We start from the raw sequence: 21,151 nt of genomic DNA, 5'->3' as shown, positions 1-21,151 counted from the left end.
TCAACAGGGAGAGGCTTTCTCTGACAAGAGGAGACTCTTTAGACTCAATCAGCACAAAAACACTGAGGAACCAGAACTGGACCAGAACCCAAAGCCAGGAAGTAGAGGTTCAGTGAATGTGGTGTTGAAGGTGTGGAGGTGGATCAGTGAGTCAGAGGAGACTCTGTAGAAGGACAGAATACCAGCAGGACAGTCCACATACACTGCTACTCTGTTGGAGACGGAGGAGGAGGAGATATATGTTTCTATGTCATTGTGCCAGACAGAGTAACCATAATCATCAGAGCAGCTCAGCCTCCAGGACTGATCATTCCTTCCAAACCAACAGTCTCTAACGTCTCCTCTCCTCTTGATTCTTCTGTAACTCACTGATATATTAACTCTTCCTCTCCACTCGACCTCCCAGTAACAGCGACCAGTCAGACCAGTTCTACACAGCAGCTGAGGACGATCAAATCTTTCTGGAAGATCAGGATATGACTGAAGCTCCTTCACACGTGTCACCTTCCTGTTGTCTTCAGACAGTTTGAGTTTTCTGCTCACTGTGTTTGTGTCGATTGTGAGTTGACAGGAATCTGATGGAGAGAACAAAGACAATCCAGCTGCAGTTATTGATCATTTATTGACACTTTGATGATGACTCCTGAATGAGTGATGGACAGTTTGAAGATGGTTGAATGTGAGCTGCTTTGTTGTCATGAATCAAATGAAAAACACACTTACACTTCCTCAGACCTGGTGTCAACCATCGGACTCCAGCAGGCTCCACCCTGAAAGGAGGAGGGGGGTCAGACCATCAGTCTCTTTCAGCAGCAAACATGGACATTACATGTCTCTCAGACACACATTGTCCTCCACTGAGAAAGGACCAGTCCAACATTTGGACACGTCCACTTGTTGTAAAAACCCAGAGACAGAAAGAAGAGCTGAGAGCAGACAGACACCTGGGCTCTGATGATGATGATGATGATGAAACATTACAACCTGCAGTGGATTTAGTGTCGCTGTGGGAAATTCACGTGCTCTGTGCTGCAGTGCTCTGATTGGCTGAGATCAGAAATGGAGCAGGTTTTAAAAGAGAAGGGCCGACCTCTTCATGAACTAAGTGACCCTCTGTGGCTGGCAGACCTGGCATCTTTAGTTGATCTTACGCATCGTCTGAATACATTGAACAAGAAGCTACAAGGCAAAGAACAGCTGGTGCCACACCTGTATGCACACCTGAAAGCCTTCTGGGTAAAGCTCCGCCTCTTTTAGACACAACTACGAGGCTTTAATGCTGCACACTTCCCTGCTCTGTCTGAAATCACGTCTGCTTTTCCAAAGGCCGACCTTTCTGCTAAAAAGGAGAAATATGTGTCTGTGATTGCATCTCTGCTGACAGAATTCAACCAGAATCTCCAAGACTTTTCTGTCATTGAAGAACAAATCCAGCTGTTCTCCACCTCCTTCCTGGTGGATGCAGAAGAAGTGGAAGAGAGTCTGCAGTTAGAACTGATTGAAATGCAATGTGATGATTCTCTGCAGAGTCAACATCAGCTTCTCTCCCTCCCTGAATTCTTTCAGAGTTTGGATAATGCCAAGTTTCCTCTGATGAGACGCCACGCAGAAACAATGATGAGCCTGTTGGGCTCAACATCCAGATGTGAACAAAGATTTTCTCTGTTAAATCAAAACAAAAGCAGACTGAGAAGCAGAATGACTGACAGCATCTCTGTGAAGTCCTTCGTGTCTCAACCACCAAACTTTCTGCTGACATGTCAGCCATCCTTCAATCAAAGGACAGCATCACTGCTCCCACTGACTGCAATGTTCTTCACATTATAGCTGACTTAGAAACACACACAGTATTCATGTGGCAATATGGCACCTCTAGTGTGGCCCTTTGTTTAGTTTTCTGGATTTGGCCCTCACTAAAAAAGTTTGGACACCCCTGGTATAAAGTGTTAATGTTCCCCCCCTTTTATTTAGGAAGATAAAAAAGGCGAATAAAATAAATCTACATTAGGACCTTTAAATGAAATAAAGACAAGTAACAAGTGCTTCTCTGCATAAAACACTAAAATAAAAACACTCAGGGTGTCAATCTAAAATCACAGTTCAATAATATTTGCTTAAATGCTGATTAATTAAAGCTAAAGCCAGCAAACACCAAGCTAATCCTACGTTGCAGGCCTGTTTCCATGCTTGTGAATATGGAGACCAAACTCAGTGGTCGCTTCACTCAAAGAGCAAATAATAAACTAAAAAGGTCCCTTGTGTCAGATAAATAATAATCCTAACAGAAACGCTCTGCTCCGTTTAGTCCTCCTCTCCTGTGGAAAAAACTCAGCTCCCACAGTCACGGCTCTGACTCCAATACTAGGCCACCTGCTTTATAAGTTTGGTTTTTATTAATTCTGCATTATTTTAACTACATGTGCTGTGTTTCTGTGCCTCAACGCTCTTACTGCTCCTCTCTCCTCCCTTCCCTCAGACCCAGGTGCTTTTATCAGCAGCCAGCCTTCAAAACGTGAATCACTACGTTTAATGTCCTTCCACTCGTACCAAAATGTCCCAATTAAAGTCAATAGGAGAGTCAGTAGCTGTGTTTCATGCCATTTTGTTTTTAACGACACAGAACCAGCGGTGCTTCAGTGGAATGCTGCCTTGCTGTTTAATTCAGGTGAGCATAATTACGTTAAATGTAATTTAGGTGTGGACTTTTAAGGGTCATTTTAAGGAACTTGTAACATCAGGGGCTTCAGCTCAGACCCATTATTCCTCCTCTTCCCTCTAAAGGAGCCCTTTACACTATTTATTTATGCATTTTCCCCACTGTTTATTCCTCACATGCAGAGCACCAATGGGGGTAAAATCTGCCCACCTCACCGCCTCAAACTGATATCATTAGTATAAATTATGCTGATACCAGATGTTACCAAAAAAGTGTTTTTTTCTACAGTCACTTAGGAACCAGAGAGACGCAGAGCTTGAAAAGCTGAGCCTTTACTCATCAACTCTGGGGTTGCCATGCATAAAAAGTGCTATATTTCCTGTAGGATTCCCCAATAAAGACTATTAATGGACTAAAAGCGAAGCAGAAAGTCATTATTCCGTCCGCTCTGACCACAAACAAAACGCTCAGAGAACAACTTCAAACTGAGCCTTCAGCTTGGTAATTACGCACCAGAGCGCCCTGAGGAGAGCAATAGAGGAGATTTGTCTGGTCAGAGCAGAGACTGAGATGAGAAACCTGTGGCTCTGAAAGGTGATGATGGTTATAAACTGTAACAGGCTAGAAGTTCATGGAGCTGAAAAGAGGGAAACATCAGCAGCTGGATCAGCATAAAGACGCAGCGTGAACCCCTGAGTGCTTTAAGTGTTCCTGCTGAGGGGAAAATGTCAGACCATACAGGCTTGATGAAACTCAGCCTGATTCACCAATGAGGTTATAGATCTACACTGATAAACAAACCCATAGATTAATGTGTATTAGTGGAATAATACGGTCTATAAAATAAAACTACTTCATTTTATTCAGTATTATTTAACAGTTGTGGGTTTTTTCTGTTTTAACCCACTAACTGAATAATAACATGTTAACACTTCTTTTTCACTTTTTAACAAAATACACGTTTACTTCCATGTCTGGTCGGATAAAAATGAGACGGAGCTGACTGAACCACTGATCTCTATTTATTCACTGGATTGGTCGTATATAATACACGTCACTGTGAAGCCACCAGCCGCCATATTTTCCTCCAGTAACTAGGGAATATGTTACTGGAGGAATGTTCAGGGAGGCTTAAGACTTTTAAAATGTTGAATGCCATATACTTTTATGTTATGTTCTAAAACTATCAAGTACTGAGAAAGTCATGTGCTGAAATATTTTGCATGTTATTTACTTATATATAAAAAAACATTTATAAATATATAAATAACAATTTACAAAAACATATATACATATATATATATATATATATATATATATATATATATATATATATATATATATATATGTATACATACATATATACATATATATATACATATACATACATATATACATATATATACATATACATACATATATACATATATATATACATACATATACATATATACATACATATACATATACATATACATATATATATATATATATATATATATATATATATATATATATATATATATAAAAATAATGAATAACATGTAAATATTTCAGCACCTAATTTCCTAGTAGTTGATAGTGTTAGTACATCCACTGACTGTAGAATTACCTGTGAAACAGCCAGAAAACTGCTGGTTGTTGCAACCAAATCCTATGGGATTCTGTGAGAGTAGGGAGTAGCAAGATGGCGGCCAGTGACTTCAGTTTTTCGGGCCAATCAGCACTCCAGTGAATAAATGGAGATCAGTAGACTGGAACAGGGATTGTGTAAGCTCTGCCCCCAGACCCCCAAAAATTGACATAATCTCTCTTAACTTTTGGTCCTCGTCTCCAACGTTTCCAGAGGTCCTCTAAATGCTTCCGGGTGGCTCAGAGTTCTAGCTGGGTCCAATCTCTCGTTGTCCGGTTGAGTAACGATCCTCTACAAGCTCCTAGGTCCAGCTGAGTTAGCCTAGAGTCCATTAGCTAGCTTGTTAGCATCGGCTAGTTGCTATGCTAAGCTAGCGGCTAAACACAGTCTAAAAAGCTTTAAATAGAAACTTCAGTGTCTTCTACTTCGGATTAAAGCTCACTGACTCACTGTGGATCATCGTGGGGACAAACAATGGCACAAATTACTGTTTATAGTCCAAAGATGAACCAGTTTAACATGGAGATGTTGACTTATGGCCGCAGAACCGGATCTCTTGGCTTCTCTGGTGCGCTCTCTCACCCAAACTTATGATGCATTCAATGACTGCCTCAGTGTAGGAAAATACACCTCTCACATGTACCGTTATTAAAATGAACTACAACTATGCAAATAGATGTTTGAACATGTTGTAAACACATTTTAGAGATGAACACTTTTAATAAAGCAAGAATAAATTAATTAACCATGTTTAAACTATTTCTTGTTTATTAGTGTTTACTTCATAGAAATTTTACTACATCTCTTATTTAACTAGGCCAGGGGTTTTCAAAGTCATTGAATGTGAGCCTCCCCTTGGAATAGTTAAAGATAACTAGCAAATTCATAAACGATTGTTTTCAACAGCAGACAAACTGAACTAAACAGACGGCAACGTCAAACTGAACTCATGTCAACAGGAGACGTCAACTGAAATAATAATAATAAAAAAAAATAAGCTGAATTTAACAGACGTCAACATATTCCATATTGTGATTTACTTTTTAGGCCAATTATACACAATTTAAACCTGTTTCTATTTTAACAACCATGTTCTCAAGCATTCTCAATGTGAACAATAAGGACGTGCCTTTGATGTGCAAAGCTGTTCTATGTTGGGTTGTAGAGAAGAAAGAAACAGCAGCAAGTCATCCTGCACTTGTAGCCTTGACCGGTATTAGTTTTTGATCAGGGTGAGAGTGGAAAACCCACATTCACACAGGTAAGTGGAGGTGAAGGGCATCAGGACTCATGACTTTGGTGGACACATGGGGAAACTCGCTCTCGACACTCGACCAGAATCGCGTAATCGTCATTTCCACCAGTCTCTGTTTTAAGTCCCCATTTGAGCTGAGCTCAACAAGAGCCTCCTCCTCTTGGATGCTCAGTTTATCGTGGACTGTGGGTGGGAAAGAGAAGGGGTTTCTGACCCACTGGTTTCCCAGTGGCTCCTCTCCAAAATACTCTCAGAACTGATCATGCAGCCCGTTCAGATGCTGATGACCGGTTTCACAGAGTTGAGCAGCAGCGCTGTCTTATATTTCTTCGTGCCTCTCCTGCGACTCTTTGGCGCCCCCCAGGGGAGACACGCCTCACCTATTGAAAACCACTGATCTAGGCTACATGGTCCTGATCCAAGCTGGATGAGTTCTGAATGGATGGATCTGAGGCTTCAAAGCAGCTTTTAAAGCCAACATATCACCAGAACCCAGTTCTGCATTGTTGGGTCTCACCTCAGACGGTCAGAGGGACCAACAAAGTTCTACCTCTTCAATCTGCTGATCACTGCAGCCTTGAAATGCAGATCAACTGATTGGTTAAAGACAGAACCTCCATCCTACAACTGGTGGTGCTGAAAGTTTGGGCCAGGTGCCAAATGGAGAGAAGAACCAACTTGACCGGACTTTAAATGAATGTGTTAGATAGGCGTTGGGAACCTGCAGTAATGTTACTGATGCAATAAAACTAAAGGTAGTAATTAGTAATTGGATCATTGTTAGATGGAGGATCTGAGACTTTGTGACAACACAGCTCTGACCCAAGACTCTTTGATGATCTGGTTGTTGTTCTTTTTCTCTTTTTGTTGTTTAGAAAATGAAAATACTCAATAAAATTTGATTTAAAATGGGTTTCATCATGTGAATCTAACTAGTGAACTTCTCTTTTACAAATCTATTCAGACTTGCTATTCAGCACCATTAAATACCCTCGGCCCTTTAATTTTCCTTGCCAGCCGTTCTTAGTGAGGAGAATATTACAGAAAACTGGGAAATGATCTCTGCCTGCAGACGAGTCGTCTAATAAATCCCATTTCACAACCAGCTGAAATATTCCTGGACACTAGTGTTAAATCAAGGACTGATCCATTTCCTGGATGAACATCTGTTCTGGTCCATCTTCCATCATTCAGCAGAATTAATTATTACCCTCTAAATGTTCTTCTACCATTTCTCCATTTCCATCTGTTCTGTTTCCTCCCCATAATATTCCATGTGCATTAAAGTTACCACATATTACTGATTATCTCCACAATTATTCTGCATAAACTGATTCAGATCTTACTTTTTACAAGGATTATAATAGTTAATGTAACCCAAATCATGTCCTATGATCACTTAAGCGTGGTGGGTTCTCTCTGTAGCTATTCCTCAAAATATGGAACTATTCAGTGAGTGGACAAAATTCAGGCATATATATATATTTCAACTAAACATTTATTTTAAACACACCAAATAACACCAATGATCATTTCCTCATAAATCCCCCCACAGTACAGAAAGTACTCTTCAGCCACTAACGGCAGATCACACCTGAACCTGACAGAAAACGGGTGGCTACACTAACACAAAAGCTTCAAAACACCTGCGCAGGTACTAAAATATATATATATATATATATATATATATATATATATATATATATATATATATATATATATATATATATATATATATATATATAGCCGGCACATAAAAGAAAATACCCCAAAACAAATCGTTGCAGGCCTGTTAACTGGTTTAGCTGAAGAAATGGTCCTTCTCCAACGGTCCTTTACTCACAGTACCGTAGTCCCAGTCTTCCAGTGAAGCGGGGAAAACCCTGTGTCCTGGCCGCACGAGAGGTCCGACCGGGTGGCTGATGAAGTCCCTCCCTCGTTGCCGGAGGAGCCTCTGGCTTTCCTGGCCACCAGGGCGCTATCCGGGCAGCGTTGCTCCCACGCCGGCTACATCAGTGGAACCACTGGTTGTTCGGAAACCAGGGCGCTAACTTGAGTAGCTACGAGCCGCATCTGGCAGTGGCTAACTCTTCTCGGCCGGTCCCGCGCTGGGTTGAGGCTCATTCACTCAGCGAACATAAACTATACTCAATGCATCTATGCACCGCAGAGCAGATAGAAAACGCCGTGGTTCTCAGTCACCGGTTTTCCCTCCGAGCAAAATGTCTCTTTTTCTACCTTCTTTTACTCTGACCTCGCAGAGAAGAACAGGACCGCACACCGAAGGAAAAAAAAAACGAACCTCTTTACTTTTCGTATCCTGCGTCCTTAACTCCACCCTCTCCCTCCGTTCTTCCGGTGCATTCCCAGCCAATGAAGTGTCCCTCTGGCATGCATGACATTTTTAACTCATACACTCAGGTTTATACAGCACACTTATAACATTTTCGTCCTGTTTCGGTTTCTTGCTCTTTTAAATGACATACAGATAAAGTAAATCTATGCAACTTATTTAAATGCACAGCACATGAAGAATAAACAAACTGTATCATACAGGAATTATGAATTATATAAGACCATGGATGGCTTAACAGAATAGGTTCCTTTTTAATGAAAAAAAAAACACACCCTCTGTAACACCGGGGTTACACTCCCCCCTTTCTAACGGTCTGCATGTCCTCATCAGACTGAACTAACAACTGTCATCAGGTAAGATACTGATAGTTAAACAGTTAACCACTCGACCCTCCTTCGTCAACTCCCCATCCCGGGATATACATATTTTCATCCCTTTATGCTGTATGACCAATGGCTGGTCAGAGGGTTTCCCCAGTTCATCATAAGTGAAACGGATCACAGGCTTGACCACTCGTCCCTCTCGCGGGGCAATATCTCTTGCCTGTTCCCCGCTCCCCAAACTGTCATCTGAGCGAGAGCCGACTTCTCCGAGGGACCCCGAACTTTGAAATTGGGGAATGCATTGTATCTCAGCACCACCCCCGTCGGACAGGTTACAGTATTCACCCTCCCCTGGCTCAACATGGCTTCCCAGATCTAATTGCAAGTCATCACTATCCTCCTGACTAATCCCCTCAACATCATCAGGAGCCTGAGATGTGCCGGTACCCACTTCACCACCATCACTCACTGACGGTGGCGACCCATCGGGGCACGGGTAAGGTGCATAGCTTGTCACTGCTGTAGGGGCATACGCATATTCGTCGTCCTCAGAATCTGACTCACTACCAGCAGCCCCCACTCCTTCTGATTGAGCCTGACACTGCTGCCGTGTCCGTGGCACACTGTGGAGTGTTTCCCTAGCCTCATCAGACCCTTCGGGTAACCTTACAAGGGAGCCTACTGGTAGCAGGTGGTCTCGGTGCAGAGTTTTCACCAACCCTGCGCCCTTCTCGGGTTTCACTCGGTACACCGGAAGGTTTGGCAACTTTTCTTGAACTACATAGGGGACAGAGTTCCATTTATCCTTAAGTTTTTGTTTGCCAGTGCCTCCAAAAGCACGGACAAGTACTCTGTCGCCTACGTCTAACAAGTGGGAGCGAACTCTCCGATCATAGGCCCGCTTGTTGCGTTGATGACTCTTGTCGGCTGCCTGCACAGCCTGTTCATAAGCATCTTGCAGGTCTTTCCTAAGTGTCTCCACATATCTCCTGTGGGACTTTTCCTCTTCTCCCTCCTGCACAGCACTGAAACATAGGTCCACTGGGAGGCGTGCTTCCCGTCCAAACATAAGAAAGTACGGGGAGTAGAAAGTCGCATCACTTTTGGTACAATTATAAGCATGCACCATAGCGGCAATTTGCTGGCTCCAACACCTCTTCTTCACTGGGTCCAGTGTACCCAACATAGACAACAAGGTCCGGTTAAAACGTTCGGGCTGTGGGTCACCTTGAGGGTGATAGGGTGTTGTTCTTGATTTTTTGATACCCAGCACCGCAAGTAGTTCCTTGATTATTTTACTCTCAAAATCGCGGCCCTGATCTGAGTGGATTCGGGCAGGTAGTCCATAATTGACAAAGAATTTTTCCAGCAAAACTTTAGCGACTGTTAGGGCTTTCTGATCTCTCGTGGGATAAGCCTGAGCATATCGGGTATAATGGTCTGTTACAACCAAAACATTTGCAATACCACAAGAATCAGGCTCCATGGACAGGAAGTCAATGCAAACTAAATCAAGTGGGCCCTTACTGGTCATTTGGTGGAGAGGAGATGTTCGGTGGGGCTGGGATTTGTGCGTTACACATCTTCCGCAGTTATGTATGTAACTGGCAATGTCCGCGGCCATCCTAGGCCAATAAAATCTGTCTCTTGTTAGCTCAATAGTCCGCTCGATGCCTAAATGCCCCCCATCGTCATGCAGCGCTTTTAGCACCTGGGGGCGAAACTGCTTTGGGAGGACAAGCTGGAGTACCTCTCTCCCTAACCTCTTACAAACTGTTCTGTACAGGACTCCACTCCGCTGAACTAGCTGGGGCCACTCTCGCAGTAATAAGTGAACCTCAGCATCATCACGTAAGGGGACATAAGGGCGCCGACCACCAGCCAAGGCTCGTTTCACCTTACTAATGACCACATCTTGATCTTGAGCTAACTGTAAGTCGTTTACACTCAGCTGTTCCAATGACTTAGCACTAACCCAAGTAGGGTGTACATAAGCATGGGGAATGCAGTGGGGAGACGCTCCCAGTTGGTCAACTCCTCTCGAAATAGTTCCCGGGAGATGGGACAAACTGACACTTTTACAGACTGCTTTCACCCCGGATGGTGGTATCCACCCTTCCTCCTCTGCACCCCCTTCGTCACCCCCTTCTTCCTTTCTTGACAACAGGTCTGTATCAATGTTCTCACGTCCCGGTCTGTACTGAATTCCAAAATTGTAAGTGGCCAAGGCTGCTAACCACCTGTGCCCACATGCATTCAGCTTGGCAGAGGACAACACGTAGGTTAATGGGTTGTTGTCAGTTCTAACGGTAAATTGGGCTCCGTAGAGATAGTCATGGAATTTGTCGACTACCGCCCACTTCAACGCTAAAAATTCTAACTGGTGGACTGGGTAGTTTCGCTCCGAGGCACTGAGTTTCCTACTGGCAAAGGCTACAGGGCGTAAGCCTTCAGGGTACTCTTGATTTAGCATGGCCCCTAATCCATCAAAACTTGCATCTACATGAAATATGTAGGGCTTACTGGGGTCAGCAAAGGCAAGCACTGGAGCATTGGTCAGGCAGTTCCTTATCTTTATGAAGGCCTCAGTACACTCGGCAGTCCATCGATCCCCGAAAGGCTCAGACCTGTTTAAATAGGGTTGGTCTTGGGTGGACTTTGGCGGGCACCCTCTCTGAGGAGGGGCATAGCCTCTGGTCAAATCAGTAAGTGGACGAACTATGGCGGAGTAATGGGCAATAAAACGCCTATAATAGCCACAAAAACCCAAGAAGGACTGCAAGGCCTTGAAGTTAGTTGGCTGTTTCCACTGGGCAACTGCCCTGAGCTTTTTGGGGTCAGTAGACACACCGTCGGCAGACACAACATGCCCCACGTATTTGACTTGTGTCTGGCAAAACTGGCATTTGTCGATGGACACTTTTAAGCCGAACTCTTCTAACTGATCGAGGACTTTAAGGAGGCGCTCTTCATGTTCCTCCAGCGTGCGGCTGAAAATGATAATGTCATCTAAGTAAACAATGCATTGTAGCAGGTTCATATCCCCTACCACTCGTTCCATTAATCTTTGGAAAGTGGCAGGGGCCCCGGTGATGCCCTGTGGCATCCTCTCAAATTGGTAAAAGCCTAGGGGGCAAATGAAAGCGGTTTTCTCCTTATCTTCCTCCAGCATCGGTATCTGATAATACCTGCTTTGCAGGTCAAGCACTGAAAACCATCTGCTGCCCGTCAAACAGTCCAATGCATCGTCTATCCGCGGTACAGTGTACTGGTCTGGGATGGTTCGGGAATTGAGAGTGCGATAATCGATGCACATTCTAATCTTGCCACTTTTCTTTCTCGCCACCACAATAGGTGAGGCATAGGGACTATGGGATTCTTTGATTATCCCTGCCGCCAGCAACTCTTGTAAATGACGCCTCACGTCGTCAATATCTGCGGGCGCAATACGTCGGGATCGCTCACGAAATGGTTTAGGATCACTGAGACGAATCTCATGTTCCACCCCTTTTGCTAGCCCTACATCCCACTCCTCTACTGAAAAAACCCTGGTCCGGGCAGACAATTTCTGCGCCAACCTATTTTTCCAGGTTGCAGGTAAAGGGGAGCTACCAAAATCGAATAGCTCGGGACAGAGGCTACTAGTGGAGGGATGGCCCTGATCTACCTCGGTGACAACGTTAGCAGTATGTATCTGAGCAATGACGGTACCCTTTGAGATGCACCGTTCTTTTAGGGAGACATTTTGTAGCAGCACAGCACAATGACTCTTATCCAGGTTTTTTGGAAGGACCACACAGGGGGGTGAAACAACCCCCTGCGGCAGGGTGTCAGAGTTGTCAAGGACCAATATCCCAGGAGCTCCAGGGGTGTGGATGGAGGCCCTACCTACTGCAATGCGCGCTTTTCCAGGAGTCAACTTAAGTGGTCCGGGCCCAGTCCATGTCACCTGGCCAACCCTATGTTCAGTCGGACCCGTCACAGGCCCCATCATACGAGTATCAGTCCTCCAGGACGCGGCCTGATGTGAGGTCGAGGCCATGTGGTCGGACACTGGTTCATGGTAGAAACCTCTAGCATTAGTGCCAATGATCATCGGTACCTAGTCTGGCCCTTGGGGATCCGGACACACCAAGGCCAGTACAGTTCGAGGCTTTTCACTGGGCCCATCCTCCTTGAACTTTACATTAACGGCCACATAACCTTTGTATGGATAGCTGGACTCACTCAAACCCCAAATGCACAGACTGGAAATGGGCTGGATTCGGATATGCGTCAGATTCTCATTATACCACTTCTCAAAAATGATGGTGACAGTAGAGCCACTGTCCATGAGTGCACTACACTCCGTTCCCTCGACAATGATCTTACTTACAGAGGGTCTCTCAACTAACCCATCCGGTAACACTTCAGATGGTGAGGTAAGTTCATCACTGCGACTGGACATGCGCTTTACATGAGTATCTGTGATCCCTGCCCGGCTGGAGGATGCCTCTTGTCTGCCATCTTTTTGTTTTCTCAACGACCGAATCAAGCGGGTAATAACTCTACCTGAATCCTCAGGTGCCTCACAGCGCGTAGCGACATGGCCATCCTCCCCACATCGGTAGCAAAAATAGTCCCCTGACCCCTCTGATGGTAAACTTTTGCTGTGGCCTGTCATTCGTCGGTTATTATGCTCATTGGTATCTCTAGGTCTCCATTCTCGGGGGTTAGGGGGGCGCTGGCTCACAGCCATTATCTGTATCTGATGTTGCAAGTCACTTAATTGACGTTGTAACATGTGCACTTCCTGCTCATGGCGTACTACATCCTTTCGGGGTGCTAACAAAGCTTCAGATTCCATGACTGAAAGGCTGGGACCAGAGTCTTTGGCAGACAACTTAGCTACAAGGACCTTAAGGTGGTCTATCTCTTGCTTTAGCTTAGCCGCATCCTGGGGCTTAAGCTCGTCATCAGTAGCTCGTACTTGCCTAACAGCCGTTTTTGTAACTGAGAGGCCTGGCCTCTGCCGCATAGCTTGTTGGTCTTCTTCCTCTCTTATCTCTTTTAATAACTGCAAAAAGGACGGAGGTGTCTCTTTGCGTTCACGAAGCCTCAGCTGCACCAGCATCAAATCGGATTCCACCGCCCCTCGGAGAAGTTGCTCAACTCTTATACGATCTCTTTGTGATGCCATCACCCCGCCTCTGAACACTACTTTAGTCAGGGCGTGTTCCATACGTCGCAAAAAATCAGAGAGTCGCTCCCCTGAACGTTGTCGTAACGCCCGGAAAGCATAGTATAGATCTTTCCCCGACTCAGACGAACCAAATGTTTGTTCCAAAGCTCCCAGATAATCTTGGGGAGTGGCTTGGGGATCGCTGGACCTAACAGCCTGTGCAATTTCCAGTGCTGAACCCTTGAGACTCTCAATAATTCGTTTGCGCTTTTCACTGTCTGAACACTCACACTCATCAACCATTAAGCGGGCCTGCATAAGCCAAGTATCGAGGTTCTCTTCTCCGTTGGGGGTAGGTGCAGTCCCCGAAAAGGGACGCAACCTTCGAAAAGCTGTATTCTCTGGGGCAATTGGCCTAGGGACTTTCTCAAGTATGTCCCCCACTGTTTTAAGAAGGGCAGTGAAATGTGGGTCACTGGGACTGGAGGTATCAGGGGTACCTGCTACTCCAGCATCTGAGTCGGTAGCCATAGTTATAGGGGTGCCAGGGTTAACCCCTGGTAGAGCACTTGAGTCAATGGGTATACTTAGTTGCCATGGATCTCCCTTTTCAGGCCTCACTTCTGGGGGAATGGCATCGCTGTTCACTGTCTCGCTACATACACATAGCACAACAAGGCCCTGAGTTTCGGGATCAAACATCCGCCCTTTCACTTTGACACGTCCAAGACACTAAATAGCGTTCAGATGGCCCTCAATAACTTTGTTAAGGGCATCTTTAGGAACACTTTTGACTATTAATACATGAGCTGGGTCTACCCCTTCTCCCTGGCACCAGTTCAGCAGAAATGACATTGTTACTGTTGTCTTATTAAGTTTGTGCAACAACTACTTCGGTTCGGCTTCAACTAGTTTAGTCTACACACTACTCCACTCACTGAAATTTTTTTAATTAAATCAATCCCATCCTCGTCGCCATCTTATGTAACCCAAATCATGTCCTATGATCACTTAAGCGTGGTGGGTTCTCTCTGTAGCTATTCCTCAAAATATAGAACTATTCAGTGAGTGGACAAAATTCAGGCATATATATATATATTTCAACTAAACATTTATTTTAAACACACCAAATAACACCAATGATCATTTCCTCATAAATCCCCCCACAGTACAGAAAGTACTCTTCAGCCACTAACGGCAGATCACACCTGAACCTGACAGAAAACAGGTGGCCACACTAACACAAAAGCTTCAAAACACCTGCGCAGATACTAAAAAAAAAAAAAAAAAAAAAAAAAAAATATATATATATATATATATATATATATATATATAAAATATATAGCCGGCACATAAAAGAAAATACCCCAAAACAAATCGTTGCAGGCCTGTTAACTGGTTTAGCTGAAGAAATGGTCCTTCTCCAACGTTCCTTTACTCACAGTACCGTAGTCCCAGTCTTCCAGTGAAGCGGGGAAAACCCTGTGTCCTGGCCGCACGAGAGGTCCGACCGGGTGGCTGATGAAGTCCCTCCCTCGTCGCCGGAAGAGCCTCTGGCTTTCCTGGCCACCAGGGCGCTATCCGGGCAGCGTTGCTCCCACGCCGGCTACTTCAGTGGAACCACTGGTTGTTCGGAAACCAGGGCGCTAACTTGAGTAGCTACGAGCCGCATCTGGCAGTGGCTAACTCTTCTCGGCCGGTCCCACGCTGGGTTAAGGCTCATTCACTCAGCGAACATAAACTATACTCAATGCAACTATGCACCGCAGAGCAGATAGAAAACGCCGTGGTTCTCCGTCACCGGTTTTCCCTCCGAGCAAAATGTCTCTTTTTCTACCTTCTTTTACTCTGACCTCGCAGAGAAGAACAGGACCGCACACCGAAGGAAAAAAAAAAACGAACCTCTTTACTTTTCGTATCCTGCGTCCTTAACTCCACCCTCTCCCCCCGTTCTTCCGGTGCATTCCCAGCCAATGAAGTGTCCCTCTGGCATGCATGACATTTTTAACTCATACACTCAGGTTTATACAGCACACTTATAACATTTTCGTCCTGTTTCGGTTTCTTGCTCTTTTAAATGACATACAGATAAAGTAAATCTATGCAACTTATTTAAATGCATAGCACATGAAGAATAAAAAAACTGTATCATACAGGAATTATGAATTATATAAGACCATGGATGGCTTAACAGAATAGGTTCCTTTTTAATGAAAAAAAAAACACACCCTCTGTAACACCGGGGTTACATTAACTATAATTAATTAACCTAATTTATTATTTTCTCTATTACTACATATTCTATATCAGTTCCTCTACTTATTTCTCTACATGTTAGATGATCTTTTCTAAATGTTGAACATCCTTCTCCTGTTTCTTCCTTCCTGTCACTGAAACATTTCCACTTGTTCAGAAAACTAGTTACAGTTTTATTTTATCTTTTACACATTTTATCCATCTGTGCTTTTTTAACACATTTAACACGTTTTCAACTGTCATCACAACAACCTCCTGCCATCTTGGAGGAAAAGTCAACATGAATGATGTAACATTTTCTCCATAATCACACATGAACTCTGAGCTGCTGCTTTCAGCTCCATACCTGGATCATCTAGTCTGGAGTCAAAGGGAAAGAAGGGAACCAAATCTCATCAGCTCCAGATTTAGCTCCACAGATGTGATAAAATAAAAACTGAATAAAGTTACAACCAAAATGATTCTTAACTCTGGCTGATCTACATTTAAAGATATTTTCATTCAACCAAGAAGAAAGAAGGAAATGAGGCAGGTAGGTTTCAAAATATAATGATGGATAAGGAGTTAAGGATCTATTTTATATGATTTATGAAAATAATTTGTAGACTTTTCAATAATGAATGTTAAAAGTTTTACTGAATTTAAAGCACTGGAACCCATTTAATTAGTGCTGAGCAGCTTTTTGCATCTTTCAAATGTTATTCTGCCATTTTTCTTTGGAGCTCAGAGTCCTGCAGGCTGGAAGTCCTCTTGCCATCACCATCATTTCCACCTCAGTGTCTGTTCTAACATCAGGTTTCTTAGTTCATTTTTACACTGCCAGAATCTCGATCCTCTACTCTACTTGTAATGATGATTTCTAAAATTAATGTCCAGCTCACTATGGTGGTGATTACAGGGTGGGCTCTGGTTAAATGCCTGGATGACCCCAGATCCAATGACCAGGCCAAGTGATGCTTTCTGCTTTCTTTAATAAGCAGATTTAGGTCTCTGTATGTGTGTGGTTCTACAAGCTATAATAGAGTAATAAAAACACAAATTATAATCTGATGTTATCACAACCTCATATTAGCAGATCACACAAATTATTACAGCCACATGCTGTCTTGTAAACCTAACAGGCCTTTATTTGGAGCCCAAACAAGATCTGAGAACTAATAAAAACTGTTTTATCTTCTTCCATACTTGTGCTTCAATCACTGATAATGTGGAGATCAAACAAAAGAGGCAACTAAACATTATCAGAATCACCAACTGAAGCAAAAAAGTTAGCTTAGTTAGCCATATCTGCTGTCAGCTAAATGAGCTGATAGAAAAGACTTTAGACTCTCTAAAGTCTAAAGATACAGAACAATAAACCTACTTGACAAATTATTCTGATTGGACAATAAACAAAACTCAGCAGTCTTAAGGATGCACGCTGTCAGGAAATACCACATAGACTGCTTCTAAAACTCAGCTTGTAAAGATCCTCACTGCTTCCAGAAACACCATTTTTACATATCTTCTAACATGACTCAAAACGCCCCCTGGTGGTGAGCCTGGAAACTGCACCACAGTCCTGCCTTTAAAACATCACTCGTCTATTGCAGATAGTTTAATTTACAGATCCTCAGATTATGAGTAGTGATCTTTGTATTTTTTAATCTTTCTGACATATCTGGTCTGTATGCACCTGTATAACTTTCCCGTGATAAACAAGCTCTCATGCTTACAGATTTACTGTGTTTCCACATCCAAGCACGCAGAGAGGAGTTGAGTTAGATAGGAACTGGATCGTACCAGTGGCTGCACTCCTCTGAAGATTACTCCCACTTTCTTTGTTAACCCAGAATGTGTAAAAGGTTAATATTTTCTGTTTTTCTCTTGACTCTGTTTCCTGACTGCTTTAATTTAATTCAATCAAATTTTATTTATATAGCGGCAATTCATGAAACATGTCATCTCATAGCACTTTCCAAAGTCAGACTCCATCAGATCCTCCAGGTTGGTCAAAAAGTTTCCTCTCTAAGGAAACCCAGCAGGTTGCATCAAGTCTCCAAGCAGCATTCACTCCTCCTGAAAGAGCGTAGAGCCACAGTGGACAGTCGTCTGCATTGTTGATGGCTTTGCAGCAATCCCTCATACTGAGCATGCATGAAGTGACAGTGGAGAGGAAAACTCCCCTTTAACAGGGAGGAAAACCTTCAGCAGAACCAGAACCAGGCTCAGTGTGAACGTTCATCTGCCTCGACCCACTGGGGCTTAGAGAAGACAGAGCAGAGGCACAGAAAGCACAGAAGCTCACATTGATCCAGGAGTACTTTCTATGTTAGATGGTAATAGTGGATGATCTGTCTTCTCTGGATAATGTCATAGCTAACAGAACGCCAGACCAGGTGTACCTTCAATGAAGAGAAAAATGACAGAACAAAAAGTTAAAAGCTGAAATGACGACAAGCAATGCAGATTGGAGAGCAGTAGGAGAACTCAGCAGAGTGAGAAAAATAGGCCCTGGTTTCCTCCAGTAGCCCAAGCCTATAGCAGCATAACTATAGAGGTAGCTTAGGGTAACATGAGCCACTCTAACTATAAGCTTTGTGAAAAAGGAAAGTTTCAAGATTAGTCTTAAAAATAGATAGGGTGTCTGCCTCACGGACCAAAACTGGGAGTTGGTTCCACAGGAGAGGAGCCTGATAGCTAAAGGATCTGCCTCCCATTCTACTTTTAGAAACTCTAGGAACCACCAGTACACCTGCAGTCTGAGAGCGAAGTGCTCTGTTAGGAACATACGGGGTAATCAGAGCTCTGATATATGATGGAGCTTGATTATTAAGGGCTTTATACGTTAGAAGAAGAATTTAAAATTCTATTCTTGATTTAACAGGAATCCAATGAAGGGAAGTTAAAATTGGAAAAATAAGATCCCTCTTGTTGATTTTCATCAGAACTCTTGCTGCAGCATATTGGATCAGCTTAAGACTTTGAACTGCCTTTTGTGGACTTCCTGATAGTAAAGAATTACAATAGTCCAGCCTTGAAGTAACAAATGCATGGACTAGTTTTTCAGCATCACCCTGGACAGAATGTTTCTAATTTTGGCGATATTCCGGAGGTGAACAAATGATACTCTGAAAACCTATTTAATATGGAATTTAAATTACATGTATTGGTCAAAAATAACACCAAGATTTTTTACTTTATCACCAGAGGCCAAGTTAATGCCATCCAGATTAAGTGATTGATTAAGAAGTTTATTTTTTGAGGTCAAGAAGTCAAAAGATTACACCTCCGTCTTTTCAGAATTTAACTGCAGGAAATTTAAAGTCATCCAGCTTTTGATGTCATCAAGACATAACTGCAGTCGAAGTAACTAATTGGATTCATTAGGACTTATGGATAAATATAGCTGAGTGTCATCAGCATAACAGTGGAAATTAATCCCATGCTGTCTGATAATTTTGCCAATCGGAAGCATATATATAGTAAAGAGAATTGGTCCGAGGACTGAACCCTGTGGTACTCCACAGGTGACCCTAGAGTTTGGGGAAGATTTATTATTAACATGAACAAACTGGAATCTGTCTGACAGATAAGATTTAAACCAGCCTAATGCTTTCCCCTTAATCCCTACAGTATGCTCAAGTCTTTGCAGGAGAATATTGTGATCAACTGTATCAAATGCAGCACTGAGATCTAACAGGACAAGTACAGACACAAGTCCATTATCTGAGGCCATGAGAATATCATTAGTGACCTTCACCAGAGCTGCTTCAGTGCTATGATGAGCTCTAAAACCTGACTGAAACTCCTCAAGTAGGTTATTACTTTGTAAATGTTCACATAGTTGATTACCAACTATTTTCTCAAGAATTTTAGATAAAAAAGAAGATTAGATATAGGTCTGTAGTTTACTAACTCATCTTGATCAAGAGATGGTTTCTTAAGTAAAGGTTTAATAACAGCTACTTTAAAAGCCTGTGGTACATATCCATTTACTAAGGATAGATTAATCATGTCTAAAATAGTGCCGTTGATCAAAGGGAATACCTCTTTAACAACGTGGTTGGGATTGGGTCTAACATACAGGTAGAAGGTTTAGATGAAGCTAGAATTTTAGACCTTATATTCAATAGACCACATTTAATTGTTTATTTTTTGGTTCAAGTTTAGTCATATTGATGTTTATTAGATTTTTATGATTTGCTCCTTTTAAATCCGCCTTTGATCTATTTAGTTTTGGCCGTGGGAAAGACCACGTCTCAATAGGGTAATGGGTGGGTAACAGTACAGAAGCTGCAGAGAGGTGTGTTAAACTACGGCTCTGCTTCCTGGTCTGGACCCTGGGTTATCAGCATTTAGGAGACATTAGGGGACAGAAACATTCAGACGTTTCTCGCCTTTGAATTAAATAACATACAAAGACAAAGATGCATCTTTTCTCTTGATTAAAAATTAGTGGTGTGCTTATTTAATTGATAATTATTAATATCCACTACGAGAGCATCATGCTGGGCCTGCCAGAATTTGCATCATCATCTTGAATCTTCCCACAGTGGGATGCTGCATTAAATTATTCCTAATTAACCATTATATTTATTTAAATAAACTGCAATTATTCTAACTGCACGTGATAAGAGGAGTAGGAGAGGGATAGGTGGGATTTAATTGAAGAGGTTTGATTTATGATCTATAAAATCAGTTCAAACTTTGTCAAAAAGTTCCTCTATACCTTTATTTCTCCATACCTGAGAGCTTCCAGTCTCCAGCGTGGATCCTTCAGTCCAGCCGACAGCAGCTTCACTCCTGAGTCTCCTGGATGATTGTAGCTCAGGTCCAACTCTTTCAGATGGGAGTGGTTGGAGCTCAGAGCTGATTTCAGAGAAACACAGCCTTCCTCTGAGACCAGACAGCCTGACAAGCTGCAGACGCATGATTCAACACAAGATGTTGTTATAATAAGCAATAAATAGAAATCAAACTGTATTTTGTTCTGTAGGTAATAAAAAGTAACATCTGACACATTTAAACGGGTGAATCCTGACTAGAGCTTCACTGGGTTGGAAACTCTGCAAACTGACACAAAATCTGCATAAGGTTCTAGCTTTAGCTTTCATGGAAATTCAAACTGGACCTAAAATACCAAAAATGAACTGGTTGTCTCAGTAGAACCATTGTTCTGGTGTCTAGATCGCTTTAATATTTTTTAATCTAATTGGAGTCAAGAATTGAAGCTGAGATAAAGAATAAAGCAGTGGTTTGGATCAGTGGCGTTAGCAGCGTATGGTGAACACATATTTCACACTTGCAGAATCAGCAGAATGTCTTTGAGAAATCTCCCATCTGAGGTCAGATCCAGTCTTTCAGTGCGCTTCCTTTCTTCCACTCTTTGTTAAACTTTTTCCCATATTTTCCCCACTTACTGCATCTCATTCTCTTGTTGTCTCATCACTAGTTTCCCTGTCACTCTGGGCTCTGGCCTGCGTGTGTTTGGGATGTGCTGAGTCAACTCTGGTGGACATGATGACCAGG

The 21,151-nt window shown here is 42.9% G+C and overlaps 1 protein-coding gene and 1 long non-coding RNA gene across 2 annotated transcripts in view; one reads left to right on the top strand and one right to left on the bottom strand.

Moving 5' to 3' along the window:
* LOC118561876 (kinesin-like protein KIF20B) overlaps positions 1-21,151 on the top strand; it is a 366,850-nt gene that overhangs the window by 101,025 nt on the left and 244,674 nt on the right. The window lies entirely within an intron of this gene.
* LOC118561890 lies at positions 565-20,472 on the bottom strand. The gene is made up of 3 exons (XR_004930341.1): positions 20,368-20,472; positions 724-770; positions 565-575 (listed from the first exon to the last, which is right to left on the bottom strand). It is a non-coding gene; the product is annotated as an uncharacterized LOC118561890 (long non-coding RNA).

Source organism: Fundulus heteroclitus, unplaced genomic scaffold (assembly GCF_011125445.2).
Source record: "Fundulus heteroclitus isolate FHET01 unplaced genomic scaffold, MU-UCD_Fhet_4.1 scaffold_75, whole genome shotgun sequence".
Classification (NCBI taxonomy): domain Eukaryota; kingdom Metazoa; phylum Chordata; class Actinopteri; order Cyprinodontiformes; family Fundulidae; genus Fundulus; species Fundulus heteroclitus.
Note: the sequence above shows the minus strand (reverse complement) of the source record. Positions and strands in the feature narration are given on the sequence as shown.